At 35.4% G+C, this 26,184-nt stretch overlaps 1 protein-coding gene across 1 annotated transcript in view; it reads left to right on the top strand.

Annotated features, from left to right (window-relative positions):
• Znf804a (zinc finger protein 804A) overlaps positions 1-26,184 on the top strand; it is a 313,091-nt gene that overhangs the window by 139,523 nt on the left and 147,384 nt on the right. The window lies entirely within an intron of this gene.

Here is a 26,184-nt window from a genome sequence, read left to right as displayed (position 1 = left end):
TAAATCCTAATTTAAATACCCCAGGGATTTTCTTGGTGAAATGTTTAATCATTCATATGTACACATTTTGATTTTTCTTGAAGTGTAATACCATTTAAAATATATTTGAAGACTGTTCAGATATAATCACATAAGAATAATGTAAATTTTAAGATAAATTTTATGGTGGAATCCTATGCTTGATACTGTATTTAATCGTGTCTGTAAGTATAATAATTTCAAAGACTATATAGCATTATTTTAAAGTTGTATGTAAAGAATAAATATTAACCATAATGTTGAGCAAAATCAAAGACCTCCATATTTCAAAATAATTAATAATGTATTATTTATGTATATATTTACTTAATTTAATGCTATACAGCATTAAGCTATCTTTTCCTCGGGAGATGTGAAAAAATATCTATTCCTCCCAGATAGGGCACTGATGACATATCAAAGTAAGGATTCCACCGATGTCTTCCGATGTCTTAGTTTATTGGGCTTCCTTACATGAGCCTGGATTACCCCAATTTCTGTATACTCTAACATCTCCCAAGATGACTTGTAGTTGGGGGAAGGTAGAAGTAATGGTTCTAATTCCAGGTGAGGGTCCTGTGATCTCCCCACAACACTGCTTATACTACAGCGTTAAGAGACACATTACCTGGTCTTGTGGTTTGAATGAAATTGTCCCCCTTGATTCCAAGTATTTAGACATTTTTTTTTTCCTCTGTTGGTGGCTCTGTTTGGGGAGGGTTCTGGAGTGCAGCTATGTTAGAGGAAGCATATCTCTGGGGATGGACTTTGAGAGTTCCTAAGCCTTGCCAGATACTCCAATCACCTCTTCTTCCTGTGCCTGCCGGAAGATGTGATTGCTTGACTTTCTGCACCAACTACCTCCTTCTGCCATCCCTCCCCAGCCATTGTTGACCCTTACCCCTGAAACGTAAGCTCAAATAAACTATTCCTTTTATGAGTTGCATTGATAAGTGTTTGACTCACAGAAATGGAAAAGTTACGAATACACCTAGTTACATGCCCAAGGTATCCTCTGCTCTAAGACGAACATGAACGTTCATGGTATGCATGGAAGAAAAAGCCATATATATCATTGAGATTTCTTCTAACAGAATAGAATGAAATTAAAACACTGAAAAATAGATAACAGTGCCTTAAGGAGAACATGTGTAGTTTATTTAATATAAACAGATTTTAAAAGTTTAAGATAAAGAGTATTTGCCTCTTATGGTTAATTAGCTGACTGCTGAATCCTTTAATTAATGACATATTTATATACATATATAATATATGTATATAAAATATACATGCAAATTCTGGAAATATGTGCCACTCATAAATATTAAAATGAATCTAGTTAATGTTACCTGAATAATCACTTGTTACCCACCTCACAGCTTCCCAGCCATTTGTGTTTAGTTCTTTCTGGTCTTCATTTGCTTTTTATTTGTATTTTAATTAAGGGTATAGCCATTTACATTTTTTAACTCATAGGCTATTATAAGAAAAAACAGTTATTAAAGTAACTGTTTTAAGTTAAATGCAATTAATTAATCAATTATTATTTAGTTATTAAGTTATTAAATTAATTAATTGTTATTACAGTAACTGTTTTAAGTTAAATGCAACTGCAAATAAAATATATGAGCATAGAATGTACTTTAGTGTAAATGTAGGATGAATGTGTTCTTATGTTGCTGTTCTAACCAGTAAGATGATGGCCATAAGGGATAGAGCCTCTGCAAGATAGTTAGACTAGAGTACATTTACATGAATGAGATTAGCACCTTTACAACAGATCACTCAGAAATATTCATGCACTTCCCACTATGCAATAACACAATGAAGTCACCATCTATATAGCAGAAACAGTGGTGGCAGCAAATACACATCCACTCACATATTGGTCTTGAATTTTAACTCCCTATAATTGTTGTAAATAAGTTAATTTTGTTGATGAACTATCTCATTTATAATATTTCTTTTTTAAAAAATATTTTGTTATTTTTATTTTATGTGTATGAGTGTATTGTTTGCATGCATGTGAGTGCACCTGTGTCATTCAATGCCACGGAGGTCAGAAGAGGGCAATTGTTAACCCTGGAACTAGAGTTAAGGACTGTTAGTAGCCACTGTGTGGATACTGGGAATTGAACCTGGGCCTTCTGCAAGAGCAGTCAGTGCTCCTAACCACTGAGCCATCTCTCCAGCCCATAGTATTTCTTAGTGTAACCCCTAAATATTCATACATTTTATAAATAATGTGATTTCTGCAACAAAGTATTAACAAACCAAGTGTCAGTTTATAGTTGTGTACAAAACTGATTTAAGTAATTAGAAAATAAAACTGACAATTATTGCAAAATTACTTCTACTTCTAAAATATTCATTTAATATGCATTTTAGTTTTAATAACACCAAAATACTATTTAGATATATTTCCTCCTATAACTCTATGACCAAATAACCATCTGAGATAATGAAAATATGTATTAATATCTCATACAACACAGTCAGAAAGATCTGGATTATAATACTTTGTCTAGTATTTAAGTGGTTTTAGTTCACAGGAAAATTTCCTCAATGAAAAAGAGCCTTTTAAGATCTTTATTGCTTCAAGGAATAAACTTTTATATTAAGTTTCATATTGCTTATCACAGCATCTGCTATATAAAAATATGCTTAATATTTTACAGGCAATCTTTATCAGCATAGCACAAAAAAGAGGTAATATTTAAGATGCCTAGAATTTAATGAAAAATAGTATTTATTCATATTTCCATTAAAGGTAAAATTAATGAATCTGAAAATGTGGTCTACATTTAATGAAAGGGTGCTCCTGATCTGAATCAAAAGGCTAAAACAAATGCGTCATACAGCTTTATGCTTCATAATTATGCGATTTGCTACACAAATTGTCCTTGCATAGTAGCTAGAGTCCAGCTTTTTAAATTATGAGAAGATTTGCATCATTTTTAAAAATAAATATTCACTTGTATTAATATTGTTATCTACACTGATGTTCTAGGGCATTTTTTAAAGAGAGTAATTATCACTGTCCCTCAGGAATACAATCCAGCTATTTGTGTGAGACATCAAGAACGAAAGCCTAAAGTTCTATTTATGTGAAAAAGCCCTTCCCCAAATGTACAAACATAGCATAAAGTCATGCATATTTAATTTTTTTCTCTAGGCAGTAATAAATATCACATTTTTAGAGTATTTAATTTACATAGCTCAGAATCTTTGTGAATTACAACTTTTTATGAGCAAAAAGCATATCTTCACCAAATTTTGCCTTCATGCCTTAGTGTGATACCTAGGGCAGAGGAGGTCATGAAAATATGCATTAGGAAGAATAAATTATAAGAAAATGGAATCAATTTCTAGCCATATGATCTACCATATGACTTATGAATCAATCAAAATATATATGTTGCTGCTTTATGTTATGAATGCAAGAGATTGTGGAGTATTAAATAATTTGCTCTCATATTTTTGTTAACCAGCTATATTCAATGTCACTAAAGTATCATGACTAAGAAAGGATGTATTTTTGATGAACTACCCTTGATAAGTTTTCAGATCATTTCAATTACACAGAAGAAAAAGATCACACGTGTTACTCAAAGCTTATCTGAAATGATCCAAATCCTTCTTCTTGAATCACACACAAATATAGCTTTCATAGCCTTCAATGCTTGCTCAGTACCTTACCTTTGTTAGCCAGCAGCATTATGAGCCAGTTCAACAATAGCACTAATAAAACTTTTGTTACACTTTTCAAGGAGTAGAAAATTTCCTTTACATAGACTCTTTCCTGTGTAATAAGTTAAATAAACCGAAATATATTTTAGGAAATATTTGAAATAGGAAAACATGAGTTCTACATGTATAAATAGTCTCAGAAATGAATACATATATTTTCTGTTGTTTCAAAAGACATTTAATTGTGCATGTTTATATTTAAGTTTTATTGTATAATTTACATGCAAAATAAGTTGATAATACTTCTGAATATTTACTAAATAATTCAATATTACTTTACCTAAGGAAGGATCTCCCTATAGCCCCACCTGGTTTGGAACTTGCTATGTAGTCCAAGCTAACCTGAATCTCACAAAGATCTGCCTGCTTCTGCATCCTTAGTGCTAGGAATAAAGGAATGTGCCACCATGCCCCACTGTTGGGATTATAGTTTAATAATTCCAAATTTAGTGTCATAATTTCTTATTTGTTTTATATGATAATTTCATTTCAAATCTTGTCACTAGAAATTCTAATCTTACATACAAATATCCCTATTATATGCAATATTTATAACACCATATTTATATTTTTTATAAAATTTTAAATTATTGATATTTATTTTATGTGTATGAGTGCTATGCCTGCAGGCGTGTGAGTACACCCACATCCTGCAGCACCCATGGAGGACAGAAGAGCATGTCAGATCCCCTGAAACAACTGGAGTTATAAATGGTTGTTAGCCACCATGTGGATGCTGGAATTTGAACCCGGGTCCTCTACAAGAACAGCCAGCACTCTTAGTCACTGAGCCATCTCGCTAGCACCCAAATTAAAAACTTTCAATCTGAAATTAGACTTTTAACATCTTAATCTCCTAATTGGTAGAGAATAAAGACATAATCTTCAGGGGGTCAGTATTGTCTCCAGGTTTTGTTCTCTGGATTAAAAATGAAACTAGATCCAAATCTTTGAAGGTTTATATTTTCCTTTTTAATACACTACAGATTTCTGTCACTGAGTCTTGACTTTGAAACACAGCCACATTCAAGTTGTTTCTTCATCTCCTGTTTGCATTGTTGTACCTACCTCAACATTGGTTTTTGGATGCCTATCCAAGGGGGTCTGTTACACTAGAATTAATGCTCCTTGTGATTTTTAGCTATGTCCTTTTCTTGAAAATCCATAAAATCTTGACACACACACATTTATATCTATCTATATATGTGTGTGTGTGTGTGTGTGTGTGTGTAGGAATACATACATATTTTTGGAAAATGATAACCTATATAATCAAATGAGTGGCAAATTTTTAATCCAAAAATTCTTGAATGAAGTTATGTGTAAGAAAAGAAGCAAAAATATATAAGGAAAGAACAAAGCCAAACAATAATACAATCTAACATGAGCAGAGCTGGATGATCTCCCACCACATAAGTGCATAGACTTGAAAATACCTGGGATTTCCTTGATTTTTATGGGAATACCTTGTGAAAATAACCTATATTGTCCTGTTTATCTAAAAAATATTATTAACTCTTCCCATTTCAAACATCATTGAGTTAAGAATTTATCCTTGTTTAGCATTCTATAAGATAAAACATCATAATTTGAAAATTTTAGAAAGGGCTAGTTATAACAAACAGGGCAATTAAAAGTCATTTTTAATGACTACAGGGCAATTAAAAGTCATTTTTCAAAATGTCATTTGTTTCAGGGATTCCTAAATAATCCCATGGAGATCAAAATGAGGTTTATGTTAATCTAAGGGTGCCGGCCCTCACATATGTCACAGCACTTTAGAAGCTACACCGGAGAATCACAAGTTTACAGTTAGTAAGAACTGCACTTATTTCCAGGCCAACTTGGGAGACGCAGCAAGATCCTGCCTTCAAAAATATTTAACTAAATATTTCAATTTGTTTATTCTTAGATTTATTACATGAAAAATAAAAATAACATACCATTTGATGTGCAAATAAAGTAATGTGAAAGCATTTTGATAAAATATGCATAATTTCTTAGTAAAATAATAAACATAAGTTAAATTTTTGCATGATTTCATTTAAACTATCTCTATGTTATTGGAAAGAGATTTTAACATGTATAATAAATTTAAGGCAAAGCCTAACTGGACATAATGTAAGAATTTCAAGGTATTGTGTTATATATAAGCTAAATATAATGTAGCAGCTCTCTAACACACACCATAGAAAAGAAACACAGAGCCTTGCCGACTCTCCTGCTTTAATAGGGATCCTGGGAGGGTTGACCACAAGCGGTGGTGTTTGTGGAACAAGAACTGAAAACAGCACACCTCCTTTTGTGTTCAGTCCTATTTTTCTATCCCGACTCTACCAAACTGGCTTGACTTCAAACCCCTAGAATTTATTAAACATTGAAAATTTCCTCTATCCAAACCTTCAGTGTTCTTATCTGTAAAAGTATTAACTTCCTATCTGGCACAGGACATGTGATCAGGTTTTAACTACTGTTGTGAATTTAGATTGCATTTAATTTCCTTTTCTGTTCTATAATTCAAACCATATTTTATGTAAATATCAGCTTTAGAAAGCACAATATCTTGCCTAGACTTCTTACTGGCAATGATTTCCATCGAATTTTTATGAAGTTTACTACATCAGCACATTATTCTTGAGGTATGTTGGAAAGTGAAAAGATAAAACTCGTTTGTGATTTCTATAGAACATTTTAGGCAGATATAAGCATGGTCTGAAGCTATCGCTCATAAGAGTGAGCACCATTGGAAGATATCCGGTCCATCAACTTTGCATTTTTAAAAATTCAGTGGTGGTTTACGCAAAACAAAGAAAATGTCTTTCCCTAGTTTTGTTATCTGTTTCTTTGAAGTTCAGGAAACATTTATAAAAAATATATATTCTGTCAGATACCCCTCAAACCAGAAGCTTAAAGCTTTAAGGACTATTGTTATGCATAGACACAGGTTCGTTTCAGAAAGTGATTTGAGTAGTAGTCCATGTTCTCAAGGCAATACTGGAAATACAATTCAGTAGAAATAGCAGTTTAGCCTGGTACATATATTTCAATATAATTGGAAAATCAATGTGGCAATTATTTATTGAATCTTTTATGTGCAAATCACTATACAAGGGCTTGGAGGGCAAGCAGGAGATATTAAAACATAGCTAAAGAAAATAAAAACAACTTTTTAATTCTTTCAGTATCACCCAATATAAGCAAATAAATTTGGGATTTTTTTTTTTTTTTTTTTTTGGTCTTTTTGAAACAGGGTTTCCCTGTAGCCCAGCTGTCTTGGAACTCACTATGTAGACCAGGCTGGCCTTGAACTCACAGAGTTCCACCTCGCTCTGCCTCCTGAGAGTGCTGGGATTAAAGGTGTGCACCACCACCACGCCAGGCATTTGGATTTTTAAGTGCCACAGTGAAAGAATGCATGTGTACCTTATATACGTAATAGAACTTGCTGAGATTTCTCTAGGGTGTTAAGATCATGTCTAATAACTAGAACTGAGATGGGGTTTTAGGGTATTCGATGAATCTCACAGTATTTCATTTTTTTAATTTATTGTTTTTATTTTATGTCTATGAGTGTTATGCCTGCATGTAAGTAAGTGCACCCATGCCATGCAATGTCTGCGGAGGACAGAAAAGGCTGTAGGATTCCCTGGAACTGGAGTTGCAGACAGTTGTTAGCTGCCATGTGGGTGCTGGGACTTAAGCCCAGGTCTTCTGCAAGAACAGTCAGTGTTCTTAACCACTGAGCCATCTCTCCAGCCCCATCTCACAGTATTTCTGACAAATGGTTACTTTAGGCTCCTAATGAACATTGCAGACAGAGCAAAGCTTCAGATACAACCTTAAAGGGGTTCCCACAGGAGAAGCAAATGTAATTCTCCCTTCAAGGCACTGACATATAGCTGAGGTGGTGAATGAAGAACAAAGGAAGATCTTTCCTGCTACATGCAGTGAAGCCTTTCTCCTTTTTCCACATTATCCAGCTCTTGAGGCTCTCTCCTCTTAGAACATCAACACACAGCCTGTCTTAGTGTAGGTCTTTCTCATTCAAGTAACAATGTTGAAATAATATTTGAGTTCATTGACATATTCATTCTTTCAAAAATTTTTTTTTCTCCTAACTGATGTTTCTTTTGTGTTCCAGGTATGTGACATATTCATAATGTAAGGTGACCCTTTTTTTTTAGTCCCAAATAATGGTGGGTTGGATCTTATTTTTAGGGTGTGTACTTCCTTGATCACCACAAAAAGAAAGGTTATCAAAACCACAATGCAAGTGATAGTATAATGATGTTAGGTCCTTTGAGTATTTAGATCCTTTGTTAGTACACCTGTCAACCAATGCCTGGTGCTTTAATTTCTGCTACAGTGGGAATGACCTAACTAAAACTTTAAGGATGTTTATCCACAAAGCATCAGTCTGATCATCTGAAGACACAGCTTCCAAGATGTAGCTGTAGATTTCCTTGGCTGGATCATACCTGACTCCTTGTATTTGAGATGGTCTCGGGTGGTCTTTTACCTAGGATCAGTGAAAGCTTTCTTAGAATCTGTTGTTATTTCATCTGTTGCACTACATGCAAGAATACATGATGGGCAGCAGTGTCATGTACATGCTTCAAGGTCATGGAGAGGGAGTCCTATAGCTGTGTTGTTTTCCCCAGAGCTCTGTCCTTCCTCTTGTGAAAGCCGTCTTATTTACCATTCTTAATGTTACCAACTTCCATGTTTTAAGCCTAAAATGCATTTTAGCATAAAAACAATAGCATGTATTTACATATCTAAAGAACATGATCTTCAGGAGAAGGTAATTTATTCAATCACTTCTTTTGTCTACCATACAATTTACTACTGTTATTAAAGCCAAGTGTAGTCTTTTATAGAACCACTTTCATAGTCTTTGATAGAACCAATTCTTTTTTAAAAAACTCTTTGAGATCTCACAGAGATAAAATTAAAGAATCAGACTTTTAAAACTCTAAGTACATTAGCTGAGATGCAAATATTTCCAAATTGGAAGGAAGAACAATTAAGAAATAGCTGAAAATAAATAGGCTCTTTAATAGAAAGTCCCTGGTTTATTCCATCAAAGAAAGGGATGCAAGCCGTGTTCTCTCTTTCATCAAAGATCAAGCGTCTACCGCAGTGAATGACCCTGCTAATGAATAAAGGAATATTTACATCTTCCTGATGACTCACTTTGCTTCATAGAAGCAAGGTCAGTAACCATCTCTTGTGAATAATGGCTTTCAAAATGCATGTGAGAGAGTGCACTGAAAAATTAGAATGCTTCTAGGTAAAGTCTGGAACTTGGTGACAGCAGAAAATGTGATGCTATTCTCACTAAATGATATTGTTACCTAGTGGAAGACAACTTTATGGGGGAAAATTCACAGGCCACAGCTAGATAAATTAAATGTGAATTAAAGTAGTATATAAAGATGGACAAAGTTAATGGGAACTCAAGTATTTTAAAAAATTAATACTTCCAAAGAAATGCATTAGTATTTGATTTTTGCTACAAAGAAGATTCTTTTGAGAGGAAAAAAGAACAGATAAATGAGAAATAAACAAAACCAAACACCAGAGAAGAACTGGGAAATTCCTGTTAACACATAAGAATATCAATTGGTTGGTATTGTTAAGAGCATCAGCAGACTTCTTTGATTAGGAGTAACTGCAGGGACTGTAACTGTTACACAAGAAATGAAACAGAGACTGAGGAGTTATGTCAAATGCTTGAAAGAGCTAAGCAGAGAGGAAAGGAGTTTTACAGTTTTGTTGTGTTGGTTGTTGTAGTTGCTTTGAGATTAGAAATTGAATGAGGAGTTAAAGGAATTAAGTTTGGCTCAAATGTTTTATAAAAAAAAGAATCCTTATCTGTAAGTAATACAAAAGATTGCTATAAACAGAAAAGGAAATTAATGTAAGATAGGTCACTTAAGAAATTGGGCTGAAGAAAGTTCTCAGAAAATTAGCAGGAATGAGTCAAGTTCCAGCAACACAAAACAGCCAATTAGGGTGCCTGTTACCCCTCTCAGGACAGCCCTGCCAGAGCAGCTACAGCTGGGGATATCTGTCACTGCCAAACTTTGGAAAAAGTTCTGAAAACTTGGAGAGGCCTTACACAAAATCAGTGACATGAAGGTGTGTAGATTTAACTGCCCAAATTTAAGCCACAGGATACTTGTCTTTAGAATAGATTAATGAAATGTTTGCATTCCTTGAAAATAAATCCTAATGGTTTATTATTAATTTATTGTTTTTGATTTTTTATGTTTATGTGTATAATGCCTGCATGTGTATAAGTACACCCATGTCTTGCAATGTCCATAGAGGTCAGAAGAGGGTATCAGATTCCCCTAGAACTGGAGTTATGGACAGTTGTTAGCTGCCAAATGGATGCTGGGAACCAAACCTGGGTCCTCTGCAAGAGCAGACAATGCTCTTAACCACTGAGCCATCTCTCTACCCCTCCATTATATTTTTTACAAAAGTTAAGATTGGCATGGTGACTCACATCTGTAACCCTAGCACCCCCGAAAGCAGAGAACTGCCAAAGTCTCAAAGCCAGTCAGTATTTTATGGTAAGTTGCAGGGTACCCTGGGCTCCTGGGTGAAATCCTGTCCCTTAAAAAAAAAAATGCATCTTTACTGGCTCCTTTCGTAGTGCTGGAAAGTGCTATGAATGCTACCAGAAAGAAAAAAATAATGGTTAACCTTATCCAGCTGTGAATCCTGTGAGCTACAACAACTGGCTTGGCAAATACACCTACAAGTACAATAGTTGTATGAATATTATGGGAATAATGAACGACTTTCTCCTTGGATTTAAGGTATGCTTCATAAGATGGATCTGGTACCTGACAGTGATATCAGGCCTACACAGGAACAGGACATAGAAGAGAGCCTAATACTAGTTTTCTAGTAAAGAGTTACACTACTAAATTGATTCTTAATCAGATAATGTTGTACTCAAAGATTACTACATCTCTCAACTCTCACCAGAGAAGCTTCCTTACGCATCAGACCTTGATTAACACAGAAATCACAACTTGTCAATGTGCAGAGAACAAGAAGCTCCAGAGTTCTTATTCCAGAACAAGATACCTATATCAAAATTCTACCTTCCAAGGCTGAGTAACCATTGTGGGAGAGGGGGTGGAAAGATTATAAGAGCCAGAGGTAGTGGAGGACCACAAGGAAATAGAGTTTCCAGACAGCTTAGATGTTACTTATATCAACTCACAGCAATAGTGACACTATGCACTCTTACCAGATAAATGCAATCAAAAATAAAATAAAATAAAATAAATCCCAGCAAAGACATAAGAAACCCAACCTGCCAGGAGGAACTATTGGAAAATAAGAGGAGGAAATTCAGTCCCTTTCAAAGATGTGACTTCTGGTAGGACCCACACTGAAGGACGCTTGAGGATACAAATAAGGTCACACACATACACACACACACACACACACACACGTGTGTGTGTGTGTGTGTGTGTGTGTGTATGATGGAGTACATTTAATTGGGGGTATGGATAGGGAAGGGGAATCTAAAATATCATATTGCATGAAATACGTAAAAAGTCAATGTATTTTCCTTTTATTGATTGAATTTTTGTGACTTTCATACAATATAGTTAAATGATATTTATATGGCCTCACCTATCTGCACCACTTACCACTACCCCCTGCCCAATTTAATGCCCTCTCTTACATATATAGGATGGCTTATAAAATTTTATTTGTGTCTCCAAATAGCCTTCAGTGTAGGTCCATCCACTCAGCCCAACAAGTGTCTTATCCCTGTAAGACATTATCTTCCTCCTCCAGCAACCATCAATTGCCAAAAGTTTCTTAGGCTGAGTTGGGATTTCTTATGCATTTCTCCATATCTACAAAGGGATTTGGTCCAGTTTGAGGTTGCATAGGACATGTCCATGCTGTCACCATTGCTGTCAGTTCGTTGAGTACCGCTTCAGCTGCCTGGAAGACATTGTTACCATATGGTCTTCTACTCCCTCTTTTCTTACACTATGATCTGCCTCATCCTACACTATCATCCCTGAGCATTGGCAGGCAGAGGTTTGAAATGAGTCCTATTCAAAGATAAGCAACTTGTGACCTCTTGTTCTCTGCACATTGGCTAGTTGTGGGTTTCTGTGTTAATCACCACCTGCTGTATAAGGAAAGTTCTCTGATGAGAATTGCATTCATCCTATGTGTAGAGGTTGATTTGAAGATGTGCTATTTGGGGTTAGTCTCACAGACACATATTCTGCGCATTTGAGCAGTTCTGGAACTTGGTAATAGCTCCCATTTGTTGCAAAAATAAGCTTCTTTAATGAGTGTTCAGAGATACACTTCTCTGTATATATTGTGATGTATATTTAGAATAAAGTAAGAAATTATGTTGGTCTAGGAATACAGCAGAAGTAGATTTTTCTCTAGGATCTATGAGCTCTCCAGCCATGTGTTTAAACTGTGCATATAGTACCACACATGATTTCCCTCCCATTGAGCAAGTCTTAATCCCAATTAGACAGCTTCTGATTATACCTAAGAGAAAAATGCCACTACTGTATGAATAACAATAGTTTGCTTGGACTCTCATTGTTTATTAGACTTTACATCAGGGTAGGACCATTGATTGATGTTCTCCATTGGCAGCTTGTATAGTGTCCTCTGATACCATGAGAGCTAGTCTTCAGGGAGGAGGTTCCCGGGTCAGTTCTAGCTCAATTGCTACAAGTCTGTTAGCTACTTTAACATTCTCCCCTCTGAAGAGGTGACCCTAAAATCTTTTAAGGATTACATAAGAGCTCCCAAATACTTTTGACATATTTGGCCTTTGGAACAGAGTATGTTGCTAAGAGACCCAAGGACATTTTGACTTTTAGCCAAGAAGCTGGCTACTTTTCTTTGGGGTCTTTTTACCCTAACTGCCAAGCCAATTCCAACCTCCTATTCTTATCCCACCATCCTCTGAAGTGGTTACCCAATTGCAGATAGGGAATCAGAAGGCAGACTGCTCTGCTTCTTCCATGATGAAAGACTTCAGTAGGTCTAGCTGAAAGACTCCCAAATGCATAACTCTTGTCTCTAAGGGGAGAAGAAAGTCCTTGAATCATGAATAGGAGATGTGAAGGAGAAGTAAAGGCAAGAGTAATTAGCATTACAAGTTCTAGACAGGGAACTAGAAAAAAGAACAGGGCAATTTTCAAATGTTCATGTGAGAGTCCATTGGAATTTCTTGACGAGAGCTTCCAAAACATCCCTCTATTGGGTTCCTCTTCATTTTTCTTTTGTCTTCTAAGGCTGGACTCTAGAGTGATGGATTCAGAATTTGCTTTCAAGTATTTTGACAGTTGTTGGAGTGGTTAGAGTCAGTATCAATTTGATTAGATGAAATCTTAACACAGTTTTGATTTGCATTTCCCTAATTACTAAGGATGCTGAACACTTTTTATAACATTGTTATTTCTTCTTTTGAGAACTCTCATTAACGCATACAAAATCAAGCAAAAAGTCTATATTAATAAATGACTGCTATTGCTTGGATTAAAAATAGCTTCTATGTTTTAAGATGTCAATTAATTCCTAAATACATGATTAATGAGTTTAATGAACTGCCTATAAGATCTCTATCTTAAACAATATGTAACAAATTCTGAGAATAGTTGTTTTCAAATCATATCAAATAACCAAGAAAATAAGTAATCTAATAAAGTAACAATTTGGATTTCTTTTGTTTTCCATCAGTCATGACCTTTCAATGAATTACCCCATTTAAAAAACTGAAATGTCTTTAACCCAGAAGAATATAAATATAAAAGTTTTATACATGTCATATAATTCAATATCATATATATGCTGGGAATTAAGTAATTTTAAATTGCTCTGGAGTCCAAAGTTTTTGCATCCCTTTTAAACAGGAAAGTTATGCATGGAGCCATTCACCACTAGGAAATTTTACAACTATATAAATATTATTTTAAACATGTTTTGTATATCTCAAATATTTTCTGCCTGAAAATTTCTTAAATCTTTCTATTCACTTCAATTCTCAAGGTTGCAATATAAACTCTTATAAGTTGAATCACCTCCCCCAAATCTGTTGAAATTATAGCCACTCATGTCCCAGAATGTGATATTTATATAAATATCATAATAAGGTTGTATTTTAGGATTAACCAAGAAATCAGTATATGGGCTCTCAAACCAGAGAGTAAAAAGTATCTATTAATAAGGTAAAGTATCTAAGAATAAAGAATTGATGTTATTTTTTTCTTAAGTTAGTTCCAGTATTGACCAAATATTGTATAAAAATTAAGAATCCACCGTTTATGAAATGAACTAATTAACAAGGCATGGTGGCGCATGCCTTTAATTTCTGCACTCTGGATGCAGAAGCAGATGGTTTTCTTGAGAGCCAATCTATCCTGGTCTACATAATGAGTTCCAGAGCAGCTAGGGCTGCAAGGAAATCCTCTCTAAAAAAAATAGGCAAATTTAATAATTCACTTTTGAGCCCATGCAATACTTTTATAGTTTTATATTTTAAACTATATTTGATCTATCTATAATTGTACATTAAAAAAACACATATTTTTAACTAAAAGCGAGTAATCTGTAGGACATAAAAATTAGGTAACCATGTGTAACTAAATTGATTGTTAAGTAGAGCCTATAAAAACAAACAAAAACAAAACAAAACAAAAAAAGAAAACAAAAAAAGCAATGTCAGTGACTTGATACAGTCTTAGATTTATACTTGATTTCCTAAAAGTCCTGGCTTGTTTTGATGACCGTGTGTCCTTATATGTACTCTACTGTTGATGAGGAAATGTTGATTCACATAGGTTATCCACGCCAACTCAGCATGGCTCCTGAACATTGTTCTAGTTCTTATTTTCATATGCAAGCTATTTTCTCTAAATTTCACTATCGAGATTTTTCTGCTTCATGTTCTTCTCAAGTCCTGGCAAATTAGACCACATAAACCAGGTCATTAATGACTAAGGTCATTAATAACTTCCTCTAATATGTAATGGCAGATTCTCCTCTGACACTCTATACTGCTTTGCTTTTTTTTTTTTTTTTTGAAACCTTTTACCTGAAATGGTGAGTTTCTTTCTATCACACACTGTTAATATCACTTCATGTAAACAAAGGCTAGTTTCTACTATGAAGAATTCCTATTCCCCAAAGACATAATCAATGCTCATTTGCATATGTGTGTGTGTGCGTGTGTGTGTGTGTGTGTGTGTGTGTGCACGAGCACGCATTGTTCCTGTACCTGTGCATGGGTGTAAATGAGAGTAGAGATCGTAGATCAGCATTGAGTTCTATTCCTAAGGATATTTCATTTGCTTTGTTTTCTTTTGTTTTTATTTGTTTGTTTTTTTTTGTTTTGCTTTGTTTTATTTTTGAGACAGGATCTCTCAATGGCCTGGAACTCACAAAGAGCAGCAGAGATCTGCCTGTCTGTCTCTCCAGCACTGACTTTAAAGTGCCATTCCTGGCTTTTTTATAGTGATACTGGGGATCAGTTTCAGGTTCTCAGGTTTGATGAACAAGCAATTTCCCAACTGAACTATCTTCCTAGTCCACGATTATTTTTTATTCAATGGCTCTATTGTAAGAATACAGTGTACTACAAAAGACTTTTATTAAAATTAAAACAATTTGTCTAAAATTCATGCCAGTTCCTTTTAATAGCATATCTGACTTTATTTGATACTTTACTGTATATAGTCAAGTATTATTCAAACTTTGCTTTTCTTAATTGGCCACAATGTTTTCTGCCTTTATTTTAGTTAAGATTTTATAGAAAAAATTTGCAAAGAAAAAAAATACTTCAATAATCTTAATTACTGTGGAAATTTATATTTATTCATGGAAAACATACTTCATCTTGAAGCAGGCCTTGAATATTGTTCTATAATATGGAACACTGGATTCATTGTGTAGAAAAAAAAACTACAATCTAAAACAACTCATAAAGGCTACTTGGAAGTTGGAGCATTTATGAAGTGAAGCTGTTAACAGACTGTCAGACAATGACTTCTGTTCAAATCCTCTAAGTCTGACATTTAATAATGAAATGAAATAACAAAGTTAATTGTACTATTAACTTATTCTTCCCACAATCTCACAGGCAAATACAAACTCACAGAGAAAAATGAAGAGATAAAAATGAGGTAGCATGCATGGTAAATGAATGTAAGCAAACATGAAAATTCTCATTTGATGCCACCTCACCTTTTACTATTTTTTAAAAAAATATTTTATTTACTCTTTTATTTTATGTGTATGCGTGTATTGCCTGTATGTAAGTAAGTGCACCCGTGTCATGCAATGCCCGAGAAGGGCAGAGAGGCTGTCTGAGCCACCTCTCCAGGCCCATCATTTTACTATCTTTACAATACAAATACTTTATTAAAAAATCAAACTCCTGCAGTCCTAGCCTAAATTATTTTTTCTCAAAAAGATATTAGCAGGTAACTATATTACCATTTGGAGAAAGATAATTGAACATTTCACAAAATTTATCATATTATTAACAAACTAAAATATGCTGAAATGCCAGAAAATACAGTACTTTGACATATATTTTAAACTATACCATAATGAAATTTTCTGTTAAACCTATCAGCACATTTATGTGTTAATGTGGTTATATGGTGCATGCTCCATTCTTAACATGCTAGTTAACTTTCCATTACTATAATAAGATGGCTTGCAGAATTATATGTTAACTTTTTCATCACTGTGATAAAAAAAACACCTGACAGAAGGAACTTATGAGGAGAAGAATTTACATTGGCTCATGGCCTCAGTCCATGATAGAAAGAAAGGTATGGTGGACTTCAAGGCAACAGAAATGGTTAATAGATTTCTTCTTATCTTGATGGATCAACAATGAGGGAGAATGAGGGACTGGAACTAGGGCTTGTCTATGACTATATACCTCTGTCATTGAAGGCTCACCACCTAAGTCTGCATAACTTGCCAAAACAACACCATGAGCTGGAGAGCAACTTTTGGGGTTGGGGGGCGCATTTCAGATTCAAATCACAGTGCTAACTTCAGAAAATAACAGGTTTATTTAGTCTCACAGTTTTGAAGGTTTCAGTCTGTATTTTTTTTTTAACACTGTTGCTCTTAGGCCTGGGAAGATTTAATACATCATGGCAAAAGGACCTGGCAGAATAAGTTGCCTTAGTCATGGTGGCTGAAAGGAAATGAAAGAAACAGAAAAGGGCCAGGGTCCAGCATTCCCTTCAATGACCTTATTTTCTTCTACCAGGCTCCAGTTCCTAACCGGTTTCAATAATCTGGGGCCCAAGCTTTCAATACCTGAATTATGAGAAAAAAAATGTTATGAACTATAATTTTTGTAATTTTTATAAATTTATATTTTATTTATAAATGTAGACTATAAGGAAAGACATGACTTGACATGTTAGCATATCTATTGTACTTGATTAGAATTCAAAATCTCAGAAGTCTAAATAAATGAATGTTTGCTTAGTATAATTAGTGTATATGGCCAGTTTTAGATGCACTTAGCAGTTATACTTCTGTCTTAATACAAATAAGGTAAGTTAGTGTGACCATTAGCACGCCAACATGACATCCAGGAGGCAGGCCTCTCCACCTGCATGTGAGAGACAGATTAAGCTTAGCTATGGGAATGCCTGAGAAAGATTAGCTTGATTTATTGTTGTGAGGAAACTCAATTGTTATTGAGGGTGGGGTCATTCCCTGAGCAGGCTGTGAAGATCGAGAGGCAGCTGAGCACTGCCATGCCTGCTTTAATTCACTGCTCGCTGCTCTTTCCAACATAATATATGTGTGCCAGCATTCTCAGCAAATGACTTATTGAATTTTCTTTTACTTTCTGAATTTAAAAATTTTAATTTAATTTTTAATTATAAATTTTCTTTATTTTGAGAATGTCAAATATACAATGAAATACTACCATATCCTCCCCTCCATTTTCCTCCCTCAAACACTTCACCCTTTGAATGTGGGAGCACTGTGACATTTTCTTTCAACCTTCTGACACTGACTTCCATGTCATAATGAACTGTAACCTGAAATTACAAGCCAAATAAATTTGTTCTTCCTTAAGTTGCTTTTGTTAGGGTATTTTATCTCCCAGCAACAGAAAAGAAATTAAGGCTGCTAGGGACCAGCAAAACTTATTGGTAAACCATATTAAAATAAAAATAATTATTGCATCTATTAATTGATGTTCTCCAAACATGAGTCCGTTTCACCGAACACTATGTATTAAATTCACAATCTGCACTGACTAATGGATCACAATCCATAGTTAGTAGCATAAAACATTCACCTTTTTTTTTTTTTTTTTTTTACTTTCTGCGTCTATGGATCCATATCAGGGCCTTGCACCTGCTTGGCAAGCCCTATGTTTTAACCCCCAATAATTATCTCTCTTTGCTTTGAATGGTGACATCATTTTTATCATTTAATTTAAAGTAAATTATTTGTTTAACATATATTGTTGGGGTAATGGAATTGAAACACTTCATACTTATTAGCATCGCTACTGTTAAAAAACGGAATATGACAAACAATAGAAAGAAATTGGAGCCCTTATGACTATTGATCCAATCATAAGATGGTAAAAATCTCTCATAACAACAGTACCACGGTTCCTCAGAAAGTTAGAGATGACTCCATAACATTAAGCACCTTCAGTACTGGGAATAGACCCACAGGCACTGGAAACAGCATTTTGAAGTGAAGCCTGTACACCATGTCCACAGCAGTGTTACATATGATACAGAAAAGTGGAAAACAATCTGTCGTTTACTCGGGGGTAGCCTTGAAAACTTAGGCAAACTGAAAACGATAGCTCAGAGTTCTAGACTTCAATGTGACTTCTCATTTAGAATTATGATATGAAAATAAGACTAGAGCTATTTTAAAGCACAAGAATAAAACTGTAATCCACATCAAAAAAGAGTTGCATCAGAAGCACATCTCCCCAGAGCAAGCCTTTTGAGGGGCACAGGCAAGTGTCCACATACCAAAGACAGAAGTTGGTGGACAAAAAACAACCTGAGATAACATTCATACTGATGTCTAGCTCCTAAAATTGATAGACAAAACTGCTTTTCTGAGCTATTCCATCATACTTAATAAAGCAGGTTTAATATACAAGCCAATGCCTATCAATGGATATTTAAATACATAAAATACAAAACATACACACAACAGAATATTATCAGTGAAAAAGAAGAGAAACATTACATATACCATTATGAATCAACCATGCAGACACTGTTCAACCTGACGTATAAATAACATTAAGCCCACTAACAGAACATCTGACATTGTCAAACTTCAGAAAAAGAAAGTAGAGTGATGTTTCCAAAAGGTTGATAGAGGAGGTAAAAGGGGAAAGCTTTCATGGGTACAGTTTCCATCTTTCAAAATGAAGTTCTGGAAAGCATGTAAAGATACGAATGTACAATAGTGAGCTCTAGACTAAAGCGGTGCATGGTATGGTACTTGCATTTACCAGCAATATCATGCGCCAAACCAGCAGCTTAAAAACACACCCAATAAATGCTGCAATTCTACCTATGAATAACTCTTTATAGACATGTTACAATTCCTTCGAATTCTGAACTATATTAAAAACAAATAAGTCTTTGAGTCAAAATACTTTAAGAGAAAAAATTATACAGAATTAGTCTTTTCCAAAATTTAAACCCTAAAAAAAATAAAAGGGAAAATATGATTGGCTAAAAAAAAAATAATTCAAGATTGCATAAATCAGTGAGGCACTTGTTAATGACTCTGCATCTCATCACCAGAAATGCACCTTTTAAGACCCTTTTCCATTTTCTATCCTCTGCTACATCAAGAAAACAAATTTTCAAAAATTAATTTTTAACTTTTATGTACTTAGGTAACTAGTTAGTTTGTCGCCAGAGTTTTCTCTGGGTCTCGTGCTATCAGGCAAATCATATAGCATATCTTTATGTACATTTATTATCATCATCGGGGGTTGTGGGGGGTCACGACTTACAAAGAAATGAACATCCAGTGCCTGGCTCTCATCCGCTTAGCTCGGCGCTGCTCAGCTCTGCACCACGGCTCAGAGCCTTCCATTCAAGAATGCTCCCGCAGCACGCCCATAGTCACTGCTAGCTTTCACCAAGCCTCAGGGGCCAGTGCCAGGTCATTCTGTTCGTGAGTATGGCCGCTGAGCCCCCTTTGTGTTGGCAGCGCTGGTTCCAGATGGCACCACTCTTTCCATGGCTAACTCTCCACAGTGAATTCTCTGCAGCAGGCCCTACCCCTTGGAGGAACCAGGACCCCTGGGGAACACAGGTAAGTAGTTAGCCAAATACAGATCTAGACAAAGTAATCAATGTTGTTACACAGTACATTTTTTTAATCACAGTTGTGTTAAGTTTTCCTGAGAAGGCACTAAGAAATATCTACTCACCCGAGATAGTATACTGATGACAAAGCAAAGTAGAATTTGGTGAATGTCCAACTTAGAGAACCAATGAGATTATCTGGTTGACTCACAGAGCCTGAGGGAAAGTCATGTTACAACTAATATAAAACATTCTAGAGCTGGAAACATGACTCGGTAGTTAAGAGCACTGGCTGCTCCTGCAGAGGACCATGGCTCACATCCAAGAACACACATAGCAGCTAACAACCATCCATTACCCAGTTCCAGGGGAGATCAACACATTTTACTGACAACGGTGAACATTGTATAACATGGTGCACTTACACACATGCAGGCAACACACTCATGTGTTCACATAAAATAAAAATAATAAATAAAATATTGTAATGACATTAAAACCATCCTTTAAAATAAGAATATATATATATATTCCTGTGAGTTATTTTAAACATTGAAAATACAACCTTTGAGGATTGGTAGTTGAGAATTTTGGGTAAATACAAAGAAAGATGTAACTTAGCTCCAAATAACAATGGCTGTCTACGCTATGATGCCCTGCTGCCTCCCAAGAGCTGAGGTTAAAGGTGTACAACATCACACCCAGCCCAGGAGTAAGTTTTTAATCGAGGAAACTGAGGTAGTCCCTACAAAACGAAACTGCTATTATTTTTTAGACTTTTGTTATGGTTTCCAAAATAATTAAATTTATGTGAATAAACATAGTTTTCAACTTAATGGCATTAAAAATTAAATAATTAAATTACATGTAATTGGTAAAGTACCTGCTTTGTAAATGTAAAGACCTGAGTTCTAGCACCATATCTCACTTAAAAATATCAAGTTTGAGGGGAGCTTTAAATTCTAAGCTTGGGGAGTTGAAGTAGAAGGATTCACTGATGAGATGCCTTGTGTCAAAAGGGGAGATTAAAAGCTCTGCAAATGACACCTTAGGTGGTCTTCCTGCTTCCACACACATGAACATGCACACATGTGACAAACATACAACAAACACATGCATAGATTCCTGAAAGGAACAACTTATCTACGCACAAGTTTTTTATGATTTCAAATCAGCGTACAGATCTATTACATCATCCTGATCACTTCATTTAATTATGTACACATGTAAGGAAGCACATCATCATGATTAGCAGAGTGAAGAACTCACTCTTGGTGTAGCAGCTTTCAGTTTTTTATTCACATTTTGCTTTTGTGTAAAAGTTGTATAGCACCTCCACGTTTGTTTTCAGTATATGGGATGTTGTCTTTCATCTTTCCTTTGCTTCAGGGTTCCCTCTTATTTCGCTCTGCATATCACAGAATGCACTGGACTACTTGCACACTTTATCTGTCTCCTTAAGGAAAGAACACATTGGTTCAAGATATGAGTTGGCATGGTAGGATGTAAGACCTGGAATCAAGTTCCAGGAACTTATCTACCCTATTTTTTATTTTATTTTTATGTGTAGGAGTGTATTGCCTGCATGTAGGTAAGTGCGTCTTTTTGAGACAGGGTCTCTCTGTAGCCCCAGCTGTCCTGGAACTCTCTATGTAGGCCAGGCTGGCCTCGAACTCACAGAGATCCACCTGCCTCTACCTCATGAGTGCTGGGATTAAAGGCCTGTGCCACCATGCCTGGCTTTTATCTACCTTTTTCTACACAAACAGATTGGTCTCATGCCATGGTACGAGGATACATTTACTCATTATTTTCTCAAATAAAGAAGTTGTAATAGCCCATGTTCTTTTTTTAAAGTGCTCTATTTACAGAACTATCATGGATTAACTGAAAATGTAGCATCAGTGCAGCAGATGTCCATGTGTGACAAATGTGAAACAATAGAAGCTAAAAGTCTGAAAACAAACCAAGAAACCTCATGAGCCTCTTTCTTTCATTTCCTTTTCTTTCTTTTAAAAATTACTATGTACTTGAGGAAAGTGAAATTCTACAATATTTAAAATAGCTTAGACCATAATAGTAAATAGCCTCTAAATATGGCACAGAACAAAGGCAACCCAAACCCAAGGGCATTCTGATCCTCAGGCACTGCATGACTGTGGGAGGCAAGAGCAAAAAAGCCAGTAGAGCCAAACACACAGACTCTACCAACAGGATGGAGTGAGAAATGGGGAGGATATAGTTCTATAACATGACTTGTTTTTTTCATTCATACTAATGAGGCTTGCTAATTAGAATGATCAAACAAGATATCATTAATGACCTTGAGGAACTCATTTTTCAGAAGCCTGAATTAAGAGTAAAAGTATGCATCTTAGCTTAGAAAATTGTTATTGAATATATCAATGCTGTTGTAATGAAAAAAAATTGTATTCTTTGAAAAAAAATTACAAATAAAATATTTTTTAAAATGAGAAAAAAACAAGTACAGTATTTGTTCTTGGAAAAGTGACTCATAACTACTTTGTTAGCTTTGGAAACAAGTTTAAAAAATATGTTTTGATGATTCCAATTATATAGATGAAACAGTTTCAAACGTGTTAGAAACGTAGGTATTGGGTGCTGTTGGCAATGGGTTGAAATGCCAGGGAAGAGAGCATTCACTGATCTGAATTCAGTACTGCTTGTAAATCACACAGCATATTTATACTTGGGTCATGTCTCAATTTATGTGACTCGGGAGTCCAAGTAGGTTTGGTGGATTCTTTACTTAAGATCTCTGCAAATGGCCATCAGTCAGTCAATAGCATTGAGTTCTTATCTAGAAATGGAAATGAGGCAGAGTTCATTGTCAGATGACTCTAGTTAGAGCAATTCAGGACTCCTAGGTCTGATGCCCTGTGCATACACAGCCTACCTGCAGTTTCTCTTTTTTTTAACTGAATTTTTAATTGAAATTTTGTGACTTTCGTACAATATTGTTTGATAGTACTTAGGTCAATTCCCCTCTCCATACCTCCCACAGCGCACCATGCAACTTGATGTGCTTTCACATATATATAAAATACTGCCTATAGAATCCAATGTCCCCAGATACCCTCAGTGTGGGCTCATCCACTGGGCCTTCCAAGAGTTCCATCCCCATAAGACACTGTCTTTCCCGTTCCCAGCAGTGGATAATTGCCTTAAGTTCCTTAGTTTGGGCTGGGAATTCTTACCCACTCCCTTATGTTTATGTTGAAATTTTGTCTGATTTGCACTTCTATGGGATTTATTCATGGTGTCATCATTGCTGTAAGTTCATTTAAGTAAATAACTGTCTGGAAGACTCTGTTTCCTTGTGGTCGTCTATCCCTCTGACCCTTAAAATCTGCCTCAGCTTCTTATCGTGTGGCTCTCTGTCTCGATAGTTGAGAAGTTGACTTTTACTTTCTCCAGACCAAGAAGAAAGTGAAAAGTACGAAGTCTTATATAAAACAATAAATTTACTGGAGTGACACGTTATTATCTTTACCATAAAATGTAAGCCAGGAAGTGTCACATCGTATTACCTTTATCATAGTCTATTGGCTGCAAGCATGTCAAATGTCCCATCTTCTGAAGAGATAGACACCCATGGTGTGAACATGGCAAAAAGACAATGGTAGGACTTCTAAGGGCTTAATTTCTTGATTTTTTTGTTATTTTCTGTTTTATATAAATATGAATATAAGGTATTACTCCTCAAATGAGATAATTCTCTGTATCTTTCAGTAAGTATCACTTATTGACAAATAACTTGCACACCATTCAGAGCTGGACAGTCATCATCATGACAATCAAGTTTAGAACATTTTTATTATCTCCTCCCCAAACAACCCATACCCATGAGCAGCAATCACCCTCCCTCTATCTCTTTGCCCTTGACAATCACTTCCACATCTCATATCTCTAAAAAAATAGCCTATTCTGAAAATGTTCATATTAATATATTTGTGCACTGTTATCTTTTGTGATTTGGTTCCTTCATTTGGCATATTTCAAAGCTTGTCCACAGTGTAACATGAATCAACACATCAACCTTTTCCAACTGTGTATTATATAGTATTTGGACATATGGTCTACATTAGTCCTTTCCTCAGAGTGGACTACCACTGTTTATTAGATATTGTGAAAAATGCTAATATAATCTTATGAGTACATAAGTTTCATCTTCAGACTAGCTTAAAATCTTTGGGGTATGAAAAAAGAAAATGCTAGGATGTGGTAGCTATATTTACACTTTTGAGGCACAGTCAGCCTGCTGTCAAACTGGAACACCATTTCACATCCCCAGCAGTGGTGTGTGAAGGTTCTGGTTTTTCCATAGACATTCCAATATTACTTACATGTTAAATGTGTAGTCATTCAAGTGGATATGAAGTGATATCTCACTATAGTTTACACTGCCATCTCTCATACAATTGATTGTTTATAAGAAAATATATATGTGTGTTGTAAATATATTGTAAAAATCAATGTCATTGGTGCAGAAAGGAAAACCAATAGCCATTAAGTATAGAACAGGAAGAGGAAGGAGTAAGTGGAAAACAATACTTGGTAGTTTACAAAGATTTAAGGCACTACTGCTCATCAGGGCATACACACACTGAAAATGGATACCAAGATTTTTTTAAAATTATTTATTTAATAACCATCTAATTAGAAGAAGCATTTCATTACAACAGCATTGACACATTTAATAACAATTTATAGAGCTAAGATGCATCTCTTTCAAAACTGGATGGAAATTTTTAGGTTTACAGTTGAATTAATACAATTATACAATATTGTACTCTGTATAAACCCTATAAGACATAAAATTAAAAGAGGTTTTAAACTTTAAAAATGATCTCCATTTCATTATTAAAATAGAGTTTCATACAGAAAAATTCATTTTTAATACAATTGACACTAAGGTGCACTTGCATTTCTAATCTCTATATATCTGATTATTACTAGTCACAGTCGGTTGCTTTCTGAGCTCCTTGGCATCACATCATGGATATAAAGTCATCAGGTAGATGTGAGTGGTAATGCTTTTGAAATTTACTAATTATTAAGGAGTAATTTCGTATGCTTTGAAGAATTATTATTTTTTCTTTTTTTAATTTATTTATACACCCACTTCCCAGGTAGCACCCTCCCATAGCTTCCCTCCCCCTACTATAATCCTTATACTTTGATATCCCTGCTACTGTCTGCTCTGATGTCGGCACCCCCAGCCATTCCCCACTACATGCCCTTCTGGTGAATCTAGTCAGCCTATCTAGAGATCTTTGTTTTAGGGGGGTCAGCTGTTCCTCATCTGGTGGTAAACAGCTGTCTATATTCCTTTGGATAAGATTGGGGTCTGCTGTTCATTTTCCAAGTTCTATGCTGGGTTACTATCTGGGAGTTCCTTTGGCCCCCCTGGCCAACAACTCAAAAGAAGGTATCACTTGTTTGGCATTGTTGTTTGTTATGTAGCCTTTAGCTATCCTTATGGACTCATATGAAGTTGTGTTGGCCCATTTAATCTTTGGTTATACTTTCCTTTTGGGAGTTTAAGGTCATACAGTTGGTCCAGATAAACTGATTTATTTTTACTCTTAAGGTCATTTGATAATCTGTTCCTCAGGGGTCACATGGGATTGGGAGGAGCCCCTGGCTCCTTTCTTTTACCAGTTCTGCCTATGTGAAGATAAGTCAAAGGTCCTGCTTGACCATGATTGGCTTTGCTTGGAAGCATGGAGGAAATTATTCCTCTCTGTTGACCCTCCTCTTTATAGACAGGACACTGGTTCAAGTCCATCTGGTGGGGTCTCCTTGGCCTCCTTGATCAAGAGGACAGGTGACCCACTACCATGATAGGATATTCTGAGAAATGCTCATAGTCCCCTGGAAATAGTAGACCTAGGAGGGCAAGGAGCAAAAAATTGTCCTTTATTTCCCTCTGACCAAATTATTGTAGACCTCAAAGTATGTCTGTTAAACACCCAAGAAGGTTAGTTCCACCAGTCTGGTATTTTTAATTACTGTGTGTCAT

This window comes from Nannospalax galili, unplaced genomic scaffold, assembly GCF_000622305.1.
Source record: "Nannospalax galili isolate Female #2095 unplaced genomic scaffold, S.galili_v1.0 scaffold892, whole genome shotgun sequence".
NCBI lineage: Eukaryota > Metazoa > Chordata > Mammalia > Rodentia > Spalacidae > Nannospalax > Nannospalax galili.
This window is presented reverse-complemented; position numbering and strand designations above follow the sequence as displayed.